General features: G+C 45.2%; 1 protein-coding gene across 1 annotated transcript in view; it reads left to right on the top strand.

The window, feature by feature from the left end:
* The first annotated feature begins 1122 nt into the window (after window positions 1-1122).
* The window catches only part of Kif20a (kinesin family member 20A), a 464558-nt gene continuing 454203 nt past the window's right edge, over window positions 1123-11477 (top strand). Inside the window, exon 1 of the mRNA XM_075969019.1 lies at window positions 1123-1173. The gene's annotated coding sequence lies outside the window, so the exon portion shown is untranslated. The remainder of the gene's footprint in view (window positions 1174-11477) is intronic.

Here is an 11477-nt window from a genome sequence, read left to right as displayed (position 1 = left end):
TACATTTAAAGGGGGAAATGATATAGGTATGAATAATTTGCATTGGTATGGATTTTAAGGTCAATTTTGTTATATGTATATGTATTTCCGATATTGATTAAGGTATTGTGATTGTGTAGTTCATTTTTAAAATGAAATGTATAATTAGGAAATATAGGTTGTTGATGGATAATCATAACTAATAGTCAAGTTTGTAGTCATGTCACTTAGATTTTCTAGATATATAGAGATATATTTTAGATAGACATTCTTCATGTCTTTCAAAGATTACAGAATAGGACATTTAATGTTTTAATAACTGAGGACTTTTCATGACAATGAGACACTCTGCTCCTGGCAGCACCAATCTACTTCAAGAGGAAGATGGGCATCGAAGAGGATCCTTATGGAGTTTGATAGACATTTGGGCAAGAAACTGTTCTTGCCTGGACTGTTGCATAAACTGGACACAGAGAACCCACAGAGAGAGGACTGCTGAACTTGCCTAAGGTGAGATGATCTTTCGGGGTTCCTGATTCATGAAAGAGTCTGCGAGACATTCTGCAGGACACAACTGATAGTGACTGAACTGACTTTGAATTTTCCTGCTTTATGGAAATGTCTGCTGGATACCATGGGCCTGAAGGCTGAAGATGGATGCCCCAACGGTACAGAGGAACTTTGGGTGACTGTCCAGGCAGCGAGATGTCTCTGTCATTTCTAGAGTTTTAAAAGTTGCTTTTTTCTTGTTTGCTTATGTAGTATTGTATCTTTCTGGAGTCTTTGATGGAGTTAAGAATAGTTAGTTATAGTTTTCCTTAGTTATGATAAAGATTATTGTAACTTTTACTTGATAACTGTTTTGTTATATGTAATTTTGCTATGTTAAGGTTAAAGCCTTCCTTTTTTTGTTTAAACAGAAAAAGGGGAAGTGATGGGGGAGTGTCATATATCAATCTGTTGATTTCATTGGCTAAGCAATAAAAGAAACTGCTAGGCCCATTGGATAGGCCCACCCTTAGGTGGGTGGAGTAAACAGAACAGAATGCCGGGAGGAAGAGGAAGTGAGGTCAGACCCAACAGCTCTCCTCTCGGGAGCAGATGCCTTCAGCAGAGACGCCATGCTACCTGCTCCAGGGAAGACGCACGCTATGAAGCTCCGACCCAGGATGGACTTAGGCTAGAATCTTCCCGGTAAGCGCACCTAGGGGCGCTACACAGATGATTAGAAATGGGCTAAATTAATATGCGAGAGTTAGCCTAGAAGAGGCTAGATAGAGATGGGTCAAGCAGAGTTTAAAAGAATACAGTGTCCGTGTAATTATTTCGGGGCATAAGCTAGCCGAGCCGGGCAGGCGGCTGGGGGCGTTGGGGGACGCAGCCCCGCCGCCGCTCCCCATATTACTACAAAACACCAAGGTTATTCTTTTCCAGCATGGCTGTCTGTACAAGATCTTTTACACATTATCTTCTCCTATTTCTGTAAAGAATATCATTGGAATTTTTTTTTACAGGGATTGCTCTGAATTTGTACATTGCTTTGTATAATGTAGAAATATTAGCAATATTAATTTTCTAATTCACCAGTTATAGAATGTCTCTCCATGTGTCTGTGTCTTATTCTTTCATCAGGTTTTATTTTACAGTGCTATGTTTTATAGCTCATACATCCTAGGCAAGCTCTCTACCACGGAGCTGTGTCCCTAGCCCTCACTGTGTTTATGATTCTCTATGTATTGGTCCTTCATCTCCTTGGTTAACCTTATTCCTAAACTATTTTTGATTTTTGACTTTTGTTTTTGTTGTTGTTTTGGTATTTCATAGCTAGTATATAGAACAGCTACTGGATTTTAAGAGTTGATTTTACATCAGTGATGTTGGTGCACACTTTCAATCCCAGCACTCAGGATGCAGAGGCAAAAGAGTATCTGTGAATTTGAGACTTGCTTGGTCTACAGACTGAGTTCCAAGACAGCCAGAAATACACAGTGAAGCCCTGTCTTAAAAAACAACAAAAACAACAACAAACACACACACACACAAGGAAGGAAGGGAGGAAGAAAAGAAGGAAGATAGATAGATAGATAGATAGATAGATAGATAGATAGATAGATAGATAGATAGATAGATCCCTATGGTAGTGGTGCCCACCTTTAATCCCAGCACTTGGGAGTTGGAGGCAAGTGGATCTCTGTGAGTTCAAAGCCAGCCTGGTCTACAGAGCTAGTTCCAGAACAGCCAGGACTACAAAACAACCCTGTTTCAAACAAAAGCAAAAAACCACAAAAAAAGACATGAAATTAATAGAAAAAAAAACCATAGGGAAATGCTTTAAGACAACAGTGCAGGCAATGGTTTCTTCATATATAAACAAAAGCACAGAAGAGAAAACCAAAACCAGACAAATGGGGGGGGGGGTATCAAACTTAAACGCTCAACACAGTTAAGACAATTGAGTGAGAAGAAAGTCTACAAAATAGGAGACAGCACCTGCAAACGCTCTGGTAAAGGCTCACTTTCTATAGCCTATTAGGGATGCAGATGATTCAACAGGAAGAAAACAAACAATATTAATTTTTATGTGGGCTGAGGACTTGAACAGACATTTCTCGGTGTAAGACATACAAATGACAGGTGTGTGAGAAAGCACACTGATCATCAGAGAAGTGCCAACGTAAACCACACTGAGATGTGGTTATTATTTTAAAAAAGAAAAGAGCCAAGTGTTGGAGAGGATTTAAAGAAAACAAAGCCTAACACAGTGTTGGTGGGCGGCAAATTAGCACAGTTGTTATGGAAAACAGTGTGGAGGAGCCTCCCCAGAGCTAAGCAGAACCGCCATGTGACCCAGGCCTGGTGATGAAATCAATGTCAGAGAGCTTCTATTTCAGTTTTCTCTGTAGCACCGGCCACTGCAGCCAACTTACAGAACCAACATAAAATCTGTCGATGGACGAATGAAGAAAATGTGGCTTTTGTACACAATAGAATCCTACCTAGCCTAAAAAAGGAAGGAAATCCTGTCATTTGCAACAATGAGTTTCAACCCTGAAGGCAAGTTAAACTGAAAGAACCAAATGCCACGGGATCTCACTGAACAATGCTCAACCCCAGACAGACTAGAGAAGTGACTTCCTAGTGTGGCTGTTGATCAAAGGAAACAAAACATCGGTTAAATATGAAAATCAATTTAAGATCTCTGTTGAATAATATAACTGTAGTTCATAACAATTTATTGTATTCTCTTCAAATTGCTGAGATTTTAAATGGGAATTATGTAAGGTAATCTCTCGCAGCTCCATTTAACCAGCCTACTAATTAATACATACATATATATATATTTTAAAGAGAGGGTAGCCTTTTAAAAAACTCTTATATGTATTATTGCTGTGGGGGTGGGGGAAGGTCAAACTTCTGTGGAATCAATTCTCTCCTTCTACCTCCAAGTGGGTTCTGGTTCAAACTCAGATTGTCAGGCTTATGTGACAAAAGATGTTAGTTACCTGCTGAGCCAGACAATGAACACTTTAATAAACATGGATAGAAAACATTTTTTTTCACTGAAAGAATACACAAAACTTTTAAGAGATTATACTTAACCAATGTAGGAATCAATATTCCAAAATGATTATCGGAAGGTGAAATACCCTGGCTGGGCTGAGGGCAGTGGTGGGACACCAGCCTGGTGTGCTTGAAGCCTGTGCCCCAAGTAGCACAAGACATTTACAGGCTCTGAGAGTTGCATCTCCACCCAGGCAGGATGGGCTCAGGTGCTCATTGCTGTGGGGTTTTCAACAGCAAAAAAAGGAAGCATCCAAATAGTCAATAGCACATCACAGCTCTACCAGAGGGTGAACTGTTTCCCACCAGAAACACAGTGGAAAGGCCACAGCAGTTAGCCGCTTCAGCTAGAACAGCAAGTCAAATCCGTTCACCCGGGAATGGTGATCGGCTCGCTCAACAGGAATTTCAGAGCTAGAAGAGAAGGCAGAGCTAGCTAAACTATGACACAGGCGGCCTGTTATTGTCAGGGTTTATTCTTTCTCCGAAAGTGAATCCTGATTTCTAGACAGCACAGAGCCTCCCCAAATTTATTTAACACCTTTCCCAGACTTCATAAATTCTAAATATTGGTCAGTGTGATATCAGTTGTCCTCCAAAGATGTCATTTAGGGGAAAGTGGGTGGGGTATGCTTTCCTCTTGTTGACTGGAATTTGGAAGTGATAACTGGAAGGTAGGCAGCCATCTCTGATAACAAGCAGATTCTGACATTGTCAAGTTAACAGTAAGGAAGGAACCGGTGTCTGTAAATGAGGATATTGGCTCTTGAAAACCGGCTTAGAAATGACTTTTGCAGGAGAGCAAACTAAACTACTATTAAACCACTGATCCGAGTTTTCTGACACACACCTGGACCTTGAAAATGCAAACAAAACAAAACAAAAAAATTGGAACCCTTCTTTGCTGTGGGATAATGTTTTTGAACCCTGTTAAGATGTATCTTTGCCAAGGCTCCTTCTGATTGGTTTAATAAAGAGTTGAATGGCCAATAGCTGGGCAGGGGAAAATAGGAGAGGCTTCTGGGAAGAGGAAGAAGAGAAGGAAATCTAGGCATCTGGAGATTTCAGAGAGACAGGAAACAAGTCAGACATACAAAATGGAGAAGAAGTAAACAAACAAACAAACCTGCCAGAATGTAGATTAATAGCAACAGATTAATTTAAGTTACAAGAGCTATTTAGGGACAAGCCTCAGCTAAAGGCCAAGCTTTCATAATTAATAAGAAGTCTCTGTGTCAATTATTTGAGGGTTGGCAGTCCCACAAAGGAAAGTCTGACTACACTCCTCACCCAACAAATATTTCAAATAAAATCAGAACTCACCAATGTCATGGTCATGCCATACTAGATCCCGAAGAGAAAGATCAGGCACCACTATTATAGATTTCAATTTTTTTCTTCTGAAATAGATTTTGAATTATATTATCGATAGGGTTGTTTCCATTGTTGCCAAGAAAGTAGAATTACAGACCATCTATCTGGGGTATAAGAAAATGTTTCCTCCATGCCCCAGGTGGGTGGAAGACACCCCCAGGCCTGCCTGGGTAGACACCATTATGATGAGCGAGTCTATGGTGGAGAAATAAGAGGGGTTGGGTCCATGTGCTGCGGGAAGAGGCAGAACTGAAGAAGCACAGGTGGTGGGGAGCAGGCTGACATGGTGGCCTTCCTGCCCCCCGGGGTCATATCGAAGTCTGGGTCTGTGGTCCTCTGCTGCCACGGATGCCCGCGGTCTGGGCTACTACCTGGGACCATGTTTGTGTCCGAGGGCAGTGCTGCCACAGGGACCATGAAGATCTGAGTGGCCTGTAATGCTAGCCTGGGCCTTGGTGAGGTCTGAGCCCAGGCTGCTTCCAAGGGCCATGACTGGCTCTGAGGCGCTACACCAGCCAGGGTCTGAGTTGACGTCTGTGGCACCTGCTACCACCGAGGGCCGTGTGGATACCCAGGGTCTAGTTAGCCACCTGAGACCATGTTAGTGTCTGAGGGCCATGCTGCCCCCAGGACCATACAGATCTGGGTGACTTGAATTGCCACCAGGGCCATAGTGACATCGATGTCCAAGCTGCTGCCAAGGGCCGTGTCTGGGTCCATTGCCCTGCCGCAACTGAGGTCTGTGTTGATCTCTGTGGTCTGTGTTACCACAGAGGGCCATAGGAAACATGGGCCATGCTGAGTCGGTACCACAGGCTTTGCTGACCTTGGAAAAGCTGGTCTTGCCCTTCACTGACCACTACTGCTGAAGAGCTGGCCCCGCCCCTCACGGGAGAAAGATAGTCCCACCCCTTGCCACTGATGTGTGAGAGCTGGTACAGAGGGCATGCGCAAGGAAGAGCTGGCTCCGTCTCTCTCCAGACTGACCAAACTAGCTACTACCCAGGCACAACACTAGGGCTTTGAGTTGATCCACCCCAGCATATTCCCCATCTATGACCTGCCAGAGTGCATAAAGACATTGGTCCTATGGAATCACAGCCACAGGATTGTCATGGCTCAGGGCAACAGCAGGATATCAGAGAGAAACTTTGGTGAGGATCCAGTATTGATGGTGAGCCAGAAGCCAGAGACCTTGAGCCAGACCAAAAACTCATCGCAATGAACATTTGTAAGTAAATTGAGAGGACAACAGGGTAGACTGTGTGACACACGGAAGTCCCCAGTGCCATGAGGATGAATGGAGAGGTGTTGGAGAGGTGGGGAAGATGGAGAAGCAAAGTGGTTTTTTTTATTTGATTGGTTTTGTTTTTTAATTAATATTTTTAAAATCTTTTGTTAGGGAGGATACTATGGACGTGAGGGGTGAATATGGAGGGACAGGGAAATGAGCAGGATTGGGGTACATGATGTGAAATTCCCAAAGAATCAATAAAAAATTATGTTAAAAAAAGAAAATGTTTCAACTTAAAATAAGATTTAACCCAGATGGTAGTGGCACATGCCTTTTCCCCCAGCACTTGAGAGGCAGAGGCAGGTGGATCTCTGAGTTCAAGACCAGGCCTGGTCACAGAGTGAGTTTCAGGACAGCAGGGCTACACAGAGAAACCATATCTTAAAACAATAACAACAACAATAATGTTGTAAGTTTTAACGTACCTCCATTCAGTGTTCTAACCAGTACTTCTCCAAGTACTCGGCTCCAGCAGTGCTGCCCAGAGTCAGCCCACAAGATGTGGCCAGTGCTACTCTGAGAGGCCAGGCAATCCATCTGAAGACAAGGTCAAGACCTCTGCTAAGGATGTGTTTCTGTTCAACACGTGCATTTCCTGTGGACGCAACATCAGTGGACCACGTACTAGGATGTGATTCACATAGACGATCCCATGCCTGACTGAATGAGGAGGAAATGACTGCAGGGAGCTCATTCAACGCATCAGCGACATGAGCCACGGCTCCCTTCACCTTCCTGCTCTGCCACACACAGCAGCTGACTTCATCTTTGGGGTCCTCGCCACTGGCTGCCTTTCCTTGAGAGTAAAAGATGGCCATTTGGTCCTGGAGTTGCATGCAAATTGGAAAGTGCCTTACAAAATGAAAAAGGAGGGATGTTTTTCCTTCTTTTTATCTTATAAGAGTGAAAAAAAATTTTTTCAGTGATTTCCCACAGTTCGGTAGAAATGTCTCATGCAAACAGCCCTTGAGCGGTGAACTAGGTCCGCTGTGGAGTTAGAATGGGATTTACCGTGAGCCAAATGAAGAAGAGTCAGTTACATGAACAAAGAGAGCTCTGTGGTGAGGAAGGTAGGGAACAGAGGTGCTGGGGTCAGTCTGAGAGAAGGCGTGCACATCTTCAGGAATGTATAGAGTTAGAGCCATCCTTCCAACGACAGCAGGATAAACCCCAACAGTCACAGAACGAAATGAGAACGTTGACTACTGTCAAATGGTGGGCACTTCTGTTTCCAAGAGCAACATGAACACTCCGTAGACTGTGCCACACCCATACGCTACACTCTACAGTCTACACCACCCTGAGTCTCTACAGTCTATACTACCTGAGTCTCTACAGTCTACACCACCCTGAGTCTCTACACTCTACAGTCTACACCACACTGAGTCTCTACACTCTACAGTCTACACCACACTGAGTCTCTACAGTCTACAGTCTACACCACACTGAGTCTCTACAGTCTACAGTCTACACCACACTGAGTCTCTACAGTCTACACCACACTGAGTCTCTACAGTCTACACCACCTGAGTCTCTACAGTCTACAGTCTACACCACACTGAGTCTCTACAGTCTACACCACCTGAGTCTCTACAGTCTACAGTCTACACCACACTGAGTCTCTACACTCTACAGTCTACACCACACTGAGTCTCTACAGTCTACGGTCTACACCACACTGAGTCTCTACAGTCTACACCACCTGAGTCTCTACAGTCTACAGTCTACACCACACTGAGTCTCTACACTCTACAGTCTACACCACACTGAGTCTCTACAGTCTACACCACCTGAGTCTCTACAGTTTACAGTCTACACCACACTGAGTCTCTACAGTCTACAGTCTACACCACACTGAGTCTCTACACTCTACAGTCTACACCACACTGAGTCTCTACAGTCTACACCACCTGAGTCTCTACAGTCTACAGTCTACACCACACTGACTCTCTACACTCTACAGTCTACACCACACTGAGTCTCTACAGTCTACACCACACTGAGTCTCTACACTCTACAGTCTACACCACACTGAGTCTCTACACTCTACAGTCTACACCACACTGAGTCTCTACACTCTACAGTCTACACCACCTGAGTCTCTACAGTCTACACCACACTGAGTCTCTACAGTCTACACCACACTGAGTCTCTACAGTCTACACCACACTGAGTCTCTACAGTCTACAGTCTACACCACACTGAGTCTCTACAGTCTACAGTCTACACCACACTGAGTCTCTACAGTCTACAGTCTACACCACACTGGGTCTCTACAGTCTACAGTCTACATCACACTGGGTCTCTACAGTCTACAGTCTACACCATACTAGGTCTCTAAAGTCTACAGTCTACACCACACTGAGTCTCTACAGTCTACACCACACTGAGTCTCTACACTCTACAGTCTACACCACACTGAGTCTCTACACCCTGCAGGGGCTCTGCTGAAACACCTGAGATCCAGCAAGCTAACTCATGGCCAGAATCCATCCTAAAAGATTTCTCAGATGACATTCAGTGAAGATCTATCTAGAGGAAGGTCCGTCCTAAGGTGTAAAACTGTACTTTGCTGTTTCCTAAGTTGTCCCACACAGCTTCTTGAATAACCTGTACCTTCTTCACCAATTTGAGCCACAACATTTACTGCTCAATTAATTCCCTCAGACATCCGGGTCTTGTTTGGGGTTCTGTGTTCAGTTCTATCAACATAAAGGGCTCTGTTCACTTAATACCACCAGCTTGTCATCTGAGAAACCTGGTTCCTGCTACATAAGATCCTCAGCTGCCGCAGTGCGTTAACTCTCCCAGACGATCTTCACATTTACCTGAGGGAGAGAAATGATAACTTCCCACTAGCTTGCCTCCGTGGTTCTGAAGCCAGAGCTCAACAGTTGCCTAAAGCCTGGCATGGTAGTGCAGGCCTGGGCTCCCAGCTATTCCAGAAGTGGAGGCAGGAGGATTGCAAGCCTGAGATCAGCTATCTCATAAATAAGTAACTAAATATAAGACAAAGTGAGTCAATAGTTACCAGGTGACGTAGCCGGGCAGTTACTTCATGGGTCTGAGGGCAGAGGCTGACGGGCAGTTTTGCCTGGATTAGGTGCCCGGAGGACCTGATTCTGTGGCATAATTGTCCAATTCTCCCTTTTCTTGTGTAGACATGTGTGAGTTACTCAAGTATCTGGAAAGCTGAACCTACAGTGGGGAATAAACAGCCCTATCACATTCTTTAATAGAAAAATTAACCGTTCCCATCCTGTCCACAGAGAGGGTGCAGCTCTAGCCACAATTTGGCCCCTCGTGTGTGCCATAGGCTGTAAGCATCTTGTCTGTAGAATTCCTGGCTCCTGGCCATAACCAATACAGGCATAAACGCTATTTAATTCCTCCCAGCTGTTCCTGGGGCCATCCGTGGGTGGGTCTGCCAAGGGGTGTTTCATTCAATTTACAAGGAGAAAATGCACCCCTCGTTGCTTGGCAAAGAGCCAGCCCTGCTAGAACTTTCCAAACACTTCGCCGTGGGGAGAAAGCCACTGGGAACGCTGGTCATGGACCAGGGCCGCTGAAGGTATTCCTCTCGGAGCTCGGCCAGTTAGTTACAGAGTTCCAGTTTTGTTTTCTACTGGAAGAGTGAGTGTTCTGTGTAAGAATCTCCAACATAGGGCGTGAAAAAGACATTCTCACACATTTAAATAAATGGTGTGCTGGAAATGACGAGACAGAAATTATATTTACGTGGTAATTAAGGTGCCCTTGATCTATGTCAATCAGTATAAGAAGGGAAAATATAATGTCTGTGATCAAAAGCGACAACAAAGGCCTTGACTGTTGCTACCAGGTTGCTGAGCGCTGCACACGTGTGTCAGGTGCTGAAAGAGTTGCCTTTTCTGTAGACAGTAGTTAGCTCCCATTTCATATCATGTAATTCCTGTGTTTAGTTCAAAATTACTCTCTTCTTCTGGACACAGGGACCTGGCCATGACTCCTTTGTTGTGTTTATCGTCCTTCTTCCCAGAGCTGTGCTAGTTCAGGATCATACCGAGAACCACAGTGAGCTGGATGGAGAGGGCCACTGGGCCTGAGATATGGCTACAGGACCCCAGGACAGACCACACTGAGGGCCCTGGGGCACACCCACTCTGAGGGCCCCCGGGACAGATCCACACCGAGGGCCCGGGACAGATTCACACTGAGGGCGCCGGGACAGACCACACCGAGGGCCCTGGGGCGCACCCACTCTGAGAGCCCTGGGACACACCCACACCAAGGGCCCCGGGACAGATACACACTGAGGGCGCTGGGACAGATCCACACTGAGGGTCCTGGGGCAGATTCACACTGAGGGCCCCGGGACAGATTCACATTGAGGGTCCTGTGGCACACCCACTCCGAGGGCCCCGGGACAGATTCACACTGAGGGCCCCGGGACAGATCCACACTGAGGGCCCTGGGACAGATTCACACTGAGGGCCAGTGCTTTCTTACCTTTAATAGGCGGAAGTTGTATTGGAGAATAGAAGTCAAAAGACAAAATTTTTACACTTGACAGAACGAACATATTTGAATCTTATCCCCAATTAGAGGTTGATAAATTAACACAAAACATCCTTCCTTCTGAAGATCTCTGTGTCATTTTCTTTTTTATGACTGTTACATTTATTTATTGTGTATGTGTGTAGATGAGGTTGGAGGGCAACTTTTGGGAGTAGGTTCTCTCCTTCCACTCAGGGGGATTCAGAAATCAAACTCGGACTTCAGCAGCAAGTGTCTTTACTTGCCCCATCTCACTCCCCATGACTTCAGGACATATAAATAGTGTGTGTGTGTGTGTGTGTGTGTGTGTGTGTGTGTGTGTGTAAGAGAGAGAGAGAGAGAGAGAGAGAGAGAGAGAGAGAGAGAGGGAGGGAGGGAGGGAGGGGGAGGGGGTAGGGAGAGAGAGAGAGAGAGAGAGAGAGAGAGAGAGAGAGAGAGAGAGAGAGAGAGAGAATGCTCTGGAGGCCTGAAGATAATCATATCTCTCGGGAGTTAAGAGTTACAGGCAGCTGAGAGCTCCGACCTCATCCCAACCTCACTGGAGAGCAGCAAGCACTCATTTTCTGTAGAGGTTTTTCCTTGGACGCCTTTCTAGCCCTGTGCATGTTGAGTCTTTTCCTATGGATGGTTGTTCCTTACAATGTCCAGTCTCCAGAGTTCTGAGTCCTGTGTGAGTGAAGCCTGAGGTGCTCCCATCTCCACGTACTCCCCATGAGTCTAAGACAGGCTGAGC

Source organism: Microtus pennsylvanicus, chromosome 4 (assembly GCF_037038515.1).
Source record: "Microtus pennsylvanicus isolate mMicPen1 chromosome 4, mMicPen1.hap1, whole genome shotgun sequence".
Taxonomy (NCBI): domain Eukaryota; kingdom Metazoa; phylum Chordata; class Mammalia; order Rodentia; family Cricetidae; genus Microtus; species Microtus pennsylvanicus.
Note: the sequence above shows the minus strand (reverse complement) of the source record. Positions and strands in the feature narration are given on the sequence as shown.